Raw genomic sequence first — 9,345 nt, forward strand, 5'->3', positions numbered from 1 at the left:
CCTTGGGCCTTTAACATGGAATTCGTGTATATTCCTAAGCACAGAATCTGGAATTTTATTTGATATGAAGCAGTAGAAAGCAAAGTCATACGTTTTAGCATATATGCTACCTAAAAAGATTTCTCCTACCTGCCAAAATTTTACCTGCTGCTAAATTTTTGATAACCACACCCACCAACCTCCCTCCCTCTCCATCTGAACTGTGCCAGCTACTTTTGATTGTTTGCCAAATCAATAGAGTCAAGAAAACACAAAGACAGAGTCGTAGGTAAATATACTTAAGGATCAGCCTACCAGCAAACACACATCCTACAAAAGCATAACAAGAATAAAACTAAAAAGAGGCTTGGCCTGACCGTGTCGGCTGTGGGCGAACTTGGGTACATGCCAACTCACACAACTGCCATTAAACATGAATTACATTCCCAGGGATGAATCCTGACCTGATGCCATTGGGAAAGATGGTTGGCTTCTTTAAAAAAAAAAAAAAAAAAAAAAAAAAAAAAAAAAAAAGCTTCATTGCTCAACTTCTCAGTTCTCTCTCTTTCCTTCCTTAAATTTCCCATGAGACTTTGCGTTTACCTAGTATCATGAACAGTCACTGACTTGGGATAAGAGGACCTAGGCTCAACACCTGGCAATTTGAAACTAAAGGGGTTTATAATTTGGGTTTCTTTGGTAGACAGGAGCCCATACGAACTCAGGCAATTTTACTGGAAGGAAACTAAAATCACTCACAGAATGGAAGGAAGAGCTGAAACAGCCAGGCTCTGGTCATTCTCTTTACACAACTCCAACATCTTTCTCCCCCAAGGCATCTCTCCATAAGATTCAAATCCCCAGCAAAAAGAATTCAGTGGCCTAGCCAGAGCCATTTGCCCAACGTTGGGGTGGGGAGGGAAGGGATCCGAGAGGTGGGACTGTCCTGTGACTGGCAGCCCCACTAGAACACAATGGAGGAAAAGTCAGGATCCAAAAGAAAGGGATACTGGGCTGGCAAAGTAAGAGGCGTTCATTCACTGTGCAGCCTCATCTGCTTGTCGTGAGGCTCAAATGAGATCATGCGCCTACGATCCCATTTTAAATCCCTAGAAAGTGTAAAGTTTATTTTTACTTATTTGTTCACCTCTCTTTCTTGAATTAGGAGTTGAGCAAGAGCTTTTCCTTCTGACACTCCTATTCCCAAGAGGCCTGGAAAAAGCTCCTGTCAAGCTGCTTGTCGGTTGCTGCAAACTCACCTGCATCAGATCTTGAAGGTCCAGCGGGGAGAGGGGGGCAGCTGGGCTCCGGTCACAGCTATGGGTCATGAAGAGAAACCAGCAAATCACTACTAGCACCCAGCCGTGTTGTTTACACTAATGATCTTAGAACAAATGCATTATGCAACTGCTTGGCCCAAATGAGAGAAGTATATCCAAAATGACCATTTGTGCCTCCCTGAGTGTTTCTGAGACCCCCTTTATGAAGCACCCATGCTATAATGCACAATGATGTAGTTCCCAGCCTCGGCTACAGCTCAGTAGCAGCTGTTTATGCTGCCAAGTCAAGTAAAATTAATCTGCTGCCAAGGCAATTACAAAGGAATCATAGCAAACCTAATATTGGGCCACAGAGTGCAGACCCCTCTTTTCCCTTTGTTTACCCCAAATGAGAGTTCCAGAACTTTGACAGACTGACTTCTCTCCCTTCCTCTCTCCCATTCTCCACCCTGCCTCTCCCACTCTCCTCTTTAAGGATTCTCAGTTTATAATGTCTTTGTCAGGTTCTCTCCCTCCTGTAGCATTTGGCTACTGGCTTCATTTCATCTAGATCACAAATAGAACTTCCGCAAATAGAGACAACAGGGAAACAGTGTGATGGAGACAAGTGGGTGAGTAGAAAACAGAAGGTTCTTTGGGAAGTCAAACATATGCTTCAGTAGCCTGTGAACCAGCTCTTGTTCCTTATCATGGACATGATTCCTGGAAATTGTAAACAACATAAAGAAAACTGACCCAATGCGGACATAGCCCCACCTGGAAGTTCACAGGTGTATTCCCATGGTAATCTTCAACAGTTTCTGTTCAGCTACCCGCATCTCCTCCTCTGTGTCCTGGAACGGGATTTTTCTTTGTTCCCAGTTCTTGAAATGGTAATGAAGATTTTCCTTGTCATCTCTGAAACTTGCGATGTTGTCATGGGAGACAAATGCATCAGAGTTAGTAATCCTTAGATAAAAGGTGCTTTACAGTTATGAAAGAATTATCTTTAATTTTATCTCAGGGTATATGGTGAGGATTAATTAGTTAATCTCAGTAAAGTGCTATAATTGGTGGGAGGAATTATCAAAACCCTGGGGAAGGAGTAGCTTTGAGTGTAGTCACTTAGAAGTGTTCTGCTGTTAATGACAGCTGAGGTAGCCTTCCTTGTCTCTCAGATGTCACAGACCGGCTGGGTTTCCAGGAACATCCCAGACCATACACCACCCGACCAGGGTGAAAAGGTGAAAATAGCTCCAGGTAAGCAGAGGGGGAGGAGGGATGTCAGTGTTCGAACGGGACCTGAATCAACCGCAGATTCTGTTGACATTGGCCTCACCTGGGGACCCAAGGACATTTGTGTGAGATGGAGAGGGAGGGAAAGAATCCCCACACAGCTGCTGGGTGGGTGCTGACTAAGCACAGAGCTGCCCTGGGAGAACACGGGGTGCTGGCAAGGAAGGATCCCCACCAGGCCAGGCAGCAGACAGACTTTACCTCTCCATCTCCATGTCCTCATGTGCAAAATAAAAATAGGGAGCCAGATGTTTAGGTATTATGGGAAGATATAGTAACAGCAAATGCTTACATAGTGCTTACAACAGGGCAGCCACCATCTGGCTGAGTTTTTATTCACTCAATTATCATGACAGCCCTAGAGACGGTAGGTTATTTTCCCCACCTTGCAGAGTTGATAAAAGTTGTGTTTAAACCCAGATGGGGCCGGGTGCGGTCGCTCAAGCCTGTAATCCCAGCACTTTGGGAGGCTGAGACGGGTGGATCACGAGGTCAGGAGATCGAGACTATCCTGGCTAACACGGTGAAACCCCGTCTCTACTAGAAAATACAAAAAAAATTAAAAAGCTAGCCGGGCGAGGTGGCGGGCGCCTGTAGTCCCAGCTACTCGGGAGGCTGAGGCAGGAGAATGGCATGAACCCGGGAGGCGGAGCTTGCAGGGAGCTGAGATCTGGCCACTGCACTCCAGCCTGGGCAACAGAGCGAGACTCCGTCTCAAAAAATAAAAAATAATAAATAAATAAATAAATAAACCCAGATGGTCAGATCCTATAGCCCATGCTTTTAACCATTACATCCTGCTGCCTGCCTAAGTATAAAACCTCTACATGAGCCTCTCAGTTCATGAACAATCTGGGGTGGGGAAGTATTTTAAAGTGTCAAATGAGAAATTCTGTGAGGCTTTCTACAACTGAAGCCTGGCTCATAGAAATAAATAGCCTCTGGTTTGTTCTTTCAGTGTCCTGAATCCCCATGGATAGGGTACAAAAAATAAATAGATCGAGAGGCACAACAGCTTCTCCTCTGAGCTTTCAACAATCTTAAAAGTGCGTCACATGGTTGGGCTTTTACATCTAGTTGTATCCTTAAAAACTAAAAGAGTTGTTTAGACAGATGGTGCCCCCTTTTGGCCAGGCTCATGAGGCAAAACCGGCCAATTCCCTGAACCCAAATGCCAAGCTTATCCTGGTTTGCAAAGCCAATTTGGAGACTTGAAGTGCACTGATTTGGAGTAATTTTTACAAGGGAATCTTTTTTTTTTTTTTTTTTTTTGAGACAAGTCTTGCTCTGTTGCCCAGGCTGGAGTGCAGTGGGCCCAGACTCAGCTCACTGAGCAAGCTCCGCCTCCCGGGTTTACGCCATTCTCCTGCCCCTCAGCCTCCCGAGTAGCTAGTGCTACAGGTGCCTGCCCACCTCGCCCGGCTATTTTTTTTTTTTTTGTATTTTTAGTAGAGATAGGGTTTCACCGTGTTGCCCAGGGGATGGTCTCGATCTCCTGACCTTGTGAATCCACACCATCTCGGCCCTCCCAAAGGCTGGGATTACAGGCTTGAGCCACCGCACCCGGCCTACAAGGAAATCTTAAGATGAAATGTAAGCATGAGAATTTCTATCCACTCTTGTCTGGTTCCCCATCCTAATATATCAATCAGTCAATGAACTGCTGACATTTGCATAATACACTGGATAGATCATGAGGACCAAGACTGTACCATAAACAGCAATTTTTAAATTTCAGTACCTAATTTTTACTTGCTCTCTTTTCTCAATTCAGTTTCTTCTAAAACAAACAATGAATTTAATAAGCATACTCTTGGGTGAATTTTTTTAGTTCATAATGACTCAGAAATCCAACTGCTTAGATTTTCTGGGTCAGTGTTTTGCAAGCCTGTGATGTATTTAAGAATCACCTAGGCACCCTTGTTAAACTGCAGATTCTGGTTCAGTAAGTCCAGGAGGAGGTGGGAGGCAGGGAGCCCAGTGTGGGGTGCTGAGATCCTACATTCCTAGTAACTCCCAGGTAATGCAGATGCTGCCAGTCCCCTAACACATTCTGCATGTCTAGCTCTTAGACCACACTGAATAGACAGGAAGAGACAGGGAGGAGACAGTTCCTGGCAGTGGCTTTAGTGACAAACCAACCCGACTAGGAGTCCTTTGTAACGTGATTTTAAGGGTTTAATTTGGGAAGCATCCCCAACTTACAAAAACGGGGGGAAACCCTGCCATCTAAAATTTTAGTCAGAAAAATTATCCCTTCATCTCCTCAAATAAGAACACCTCAAGAAGAGAGGCAACAATTGATTCCAGGATTTGGCCAGGACCAGAATTGAGAGCACTCCACAGTGTTTGGGAACGTCGTGGAGAGAACTGAGGGATGTGGAATAGGGGAGGGACCAAGAATATCTGGGATAAGGACTGAGCCTGGGGGCCAGAGGAGACTCCACAGGTGTACTGAACCTTCCACAGGTGACAGGAGGACCCTGGCTGAAGGGCAGTCACACTGTGGGCTCGTAGTCCTGCCCAATTTTCCTGTCTTTTGGAGGTGCTTGAACATGAAGCCTCAATAAGGCTTTCCTGATACAGAGGGAGAACTAAATTTAGAGCCAGGGAGCCTACATGAAACTTCTGATAAGAAGGGAAAAGAAGCAGCAAGGGAATGAATGCCAGGGAGGACAAATGGCACAGCACATACGAGCACAGGCTCTGGAGGCAGGCTGCCCAGGGCCACATCTGCCTCAGCCACCAGCAAGCACACATCTCTAAAAGGCTGGTTGTCAGCAAGTGGATAAAGAAAATATGGTACACATACACCATGGAATACTACTCAGCCTTAAAACAGAACCAAATAATGGCATTTGCAGCAACCTGGATGGAGCTGGAGACCATTATTCTAAGTGAAGTAACTTAGGAATGGAAAACCAAACATCGTATATTCTCACTTCTAAGTGGGAGCTAAGCTATGAGGATGCAAAGGCAAAAGAATGATAGAATAGACTTTGGGGACTCAGGGTGGGGAGGGGAGTGAGGGATAAAGACTACATATTGGGTACCGTGTACACTGCTTGGGTGACGAGTGCACCAAAATCTCAGAAATCACCACTAAAGAACTTATCCATGTTACCCAAAACCACTTGTTCCCAAAAGCTGTTGAAATAAAAAATAAATGAAAGTAAAGGGCTAGTTGTTTAGCCACTGTGTACCCTGCCTCCGCAGTGGTCAAAGGTAATGTGAAAAAAGAAACTGGTGGTATCTACTCTAATATCTACTCTCATTTTTTTGTCTTATGACAGAACTCAAATATTTGCCTGTGTTACACTGTGACGGGGAAACAATAAGACTGCATTTCCCAGCCTCTCTTTGCTTGATATGAATATGTAAAATGTGAGTTCTGACCAATGAAATGTAAGCAGGAGTATTGGGATTTCTAGGAATAAAAGAAGATGGCCCTTTTACCCTCCTTTCCTGCTTTCTGCTACCTGAAACAGAGACGTGATGACTGCAGCTACTGCTGCTATCTTGGACCAAGAAGTAACCTTGAAGTTACGTGCCAAGGATGGTGAAGGAGAAAGGTAGACATCTTGATGACACTGTGGAGCCATCGGAACAACAGTGGCCTGGCCCACCCCAGACGTTTTGTTTTCACATAGGAGAAAACTCTATTTTTTTTTCTTTTAAATAAAAAACCTCCAGTGGGGGGAAAAAGAAACCCTTAGTCTTATCTAAGCCACTATTGTTCAGGGCCTTCTGTGTAAGCAGCTGCACCAAATACTACCTGATATATGGGTATAATGTGAAGTAACTGCTTCTTTTTTTTTTGTAAGAACTAAGTGAAAGAATGTATGTAAAACTCCCAGTGCCCTTCCTTCCAAACACACAGTAAGTCTCAGTATTGTTCATCCTTACTTTTAAGTGATGGAGAGGGTCAGAGCTTAGAATGACAACTTTGAGAGCTGAAAGGGAAGTTCATCACCAGCAATCCTCACCCCTCAATTTTAAAGACGAGATGCCTGAGTGCTGGAGAGGCCAGGGGCTTGCACAGGGCACCCCGCCTGGTAGAGGTAGTTCAGGTCTCCTCATGTCTGTTCCAGGCCCTTTCTCAAAGCAGAGAGTATGGAACGGCCGACACGAGAGGGAATCGATGAAGTCAAGAGGCAACCCCTAAATAATAGGACATCTCCCACACAAAAGCCCTGAGGGGGAGCAAATGTTTAATTCTGAGGTTCCTCATTCAAACAAAATCCATCTAAATGTGATTATTTACTAAACTATCAGGAAGCAGGGAGTCGGGAGGAGGCAAGGCATAAAGAGATCAGGCTTGGCTTTACAACCGGTTTTGCAGTATTTGTGTCTGGAAGCCTGCCGGTAAGTCAACCATTGCACTGCCGTGGATGGAGGCCTGGGGAACTGGGAATAGAGAAAACAGCCTTTGCCAATGGTATTTCCTTGGTTGGCCCCTGCTCAGGACTCAGGAATAAATGCTTTCTGGACCCTCTGAAAAGTCCCCTTAGGGGCTGTCTGACTCCAGAGGCCTGGGGTTGTTCACATGCCTTCCCAACTATGGCCCAAGAGAATCGCTTCCCTGCCTTAGAACTAAACAAGAAGTCATCCTGTGTCCGATGCAGGCCTCTCAGGGGAAAGGGCTTAGAGCAGGCTCCTTGGGTTTGTAACAAGACCACAGATGGGGGAGTTATCTTGAGGACTTGAGGGGGAGCTGCTTCTAATCTGCTCAACAGAGCAGTCTCCGTCCCAATTTTCACACGTGCAATAAAATGCTGGCTCCAGTAGCTCAAGGAAGCTCCATGATAAGTCACCCCAGAAGCCTCTCAGGCAGGGGTGGCAAATGGGTTTCATTTCATGTGCCACCTGCTCAGTGCTGGTGGCCTGGAACACTGTGTTGAGAAGGATCCTGAAGCTTAGTAGGAAGGAGTCCTGCAGCATATTAGCAATGTCTGCAAGGAGCCAGGCAAGGGAGAGATTCATGGGTCCACACATTGACCATCTTTAGCCTGGGTAAGGCAGATGTGCAAGAGCCATGTTAGACCATCGGCCTCAAACTAGACCAAAATCGATCTGTCTTACGCGGACTTTTCGAAGACCATACTGTGGCTTGTGAATACATCCCTACTCCCTTCTCACAGATGTTGCTTATGGAAAGAATACATTTTAAATTGCATTCATTTTTACCATTTTTGTACTTGGAAGCATTTAATCTGCAGAATCTGCTGAATGGGACATTATCAGGTATTTACTCTGAACAATTCAAGATTAAATAAAATATAAAATGCACACACTATTACATGTTGGTTCAAGAGCCAGCACTGCAGTGTGGTAGATCTCTCTCCTATGTCCTACAGATACAAGTCCTCTCCTCTGGGAATCCCCACTCTCCACTATCAAGGGTGGGCCCCTAGCAGGTGCTCACACAAGATCCTGGCCCCTGGGTTTGTTGCTTGGTGCTGAAATGGATGGATATCTGCCTCAAGCTGAGCCAATCTGATTCATCATCCTGGGAAGGTAGAACTTGAGCTGGAAGTTGAAGAGGTTGGGAGTGGAGTCTTAACAACAGCAAAGAACTAGAGCAAGTGTCTCAAACTCAGCAGCCTATGGGAGTCAGCTAGGCAAGCACGCCAGGCATAATAAAACAACAACAACAACAACAACAAAACAGCACCACTGTGATTAAAAGAAAAAAATGTTGACTAACAGTAAGTCTCAGTGTTGTGGGGAGGTAATAAGGAGTGGTGGGGACTATGTCCAATTTGAAAGACATGCTCAGGCCAAAGAAGCTGCTACTCAGCTCCTGCCAACCGTTGCCATGCAGGAAAGGTATCTGTGTTGCCATGTTGTCTGATTTTTTTCTTTTTTCAAGCGAAACCAGAAATCTAGATATTCATATGAAGGTCTCTGACTTTTAAAAGTGATCAACTAAATTTCAAAACTGTACAGGCCAAATAAATTATGTCCCTTGGTAAAATATTGCCTAAGGGCCAATGATTTACAATCTATGCTTTTGAGATAAGACATTTGTATCAATCAGAATCCTATCAGGAAACAAATTGCTTACTCAGAGAGGAATGTTTTGTTTAGTTTTTTAGAGATGAGGTCTCGCTTTGTTGCCAAGCCTGGGGTGCAGTGGTATGATCATCGCTCACAGGACAGGAGGGTTTTATAAAGGGATGATTTACAAAAGTGCAATGCCACTCTGGGACTACAGTAAAGTGAGTGATGCAATTGCCTCAAGGTAAAAAATTTTAAGGGGACACCAAAAATTTTAGTAATCAAGATAAATAATATTTCAATGTAATAATTTTTTAAAGTCAAAATTACTATAAAAAAATCTATGATTAACAAAATATCAACATTTTAAATAAAGGATTAGTATTACTGATTGTACTTGTCCATTCTCACATTGCTATAAAGAAATACTTGAGACTGGATAATTTATAAAGAAAAGAGGTTTAATTGGCTCACAGTTCTGTGGGCTGTACAGGAAGCATGAGGCTGGCCTCTGCTCAACTTCTGGGGAGGCCTCAGGAAACTTTCAGCCATGGTGGAAGGTGAAGAGAGAGTGACACCCTTCACAGGACCAGTGCAGGAGGAAGAGAGAGGGGAGGTGCCATACACTTTTAAACAACCAGATCTCATAACTTACCCACTCACCATCACAAGAACAGCACTGAGGGGATAGTGCTAACCCATTCACGAGAACTCTGCCCTCATGACTCAATCACCTCCCACAAGGCCCCCGCTCCAACACTTGGGATTACAATTGAACATGAGATTTGGGTAGGGACACTGATCCAAACCA

The 9,345-nt window shown here is 44.6% G+C and overlaps 1 long non-coding RNA gene across 1 annotated transcript; it reads left to right on the forward strand.

Annotated features, from left to right (window-relative positions):
* The first annotated feature begins 1,723 nt into the window (after positions 1-1,723).
* On the forward strand, positions 1,724-6,129 carry LOC108522264 (uncharacterized). Its single transcript, XR_001883419.1, has 3 exons — positions 1,724-1,870; positions 2,417-2,498; positions 5,828-6,129. It is a non-coding gene; the product is annotated as an uncharacterized LOC108522264 (long non-coding RNA).
* The last annotated feature ends 3,216 nt before the right edge of the window (positions 6,130-9,345 follow it).

Source organism: Rhinopithecus bieti, unplaced genomic scaffold (assembly GCF_001698545.2).
Source record: "Rhinopithecus bieti isolate Rb0 unplaced genomic scaffold, ASM169854v2 scaffold_63316, whole genome shotgun sequence".
NCBI classification, from domain to species: Eukaryota; Metazoa; Chordata; class Mammalia; order Primates; family Cercopithecidae; genus Rhinopithecus; species Rhinopithecus bieti.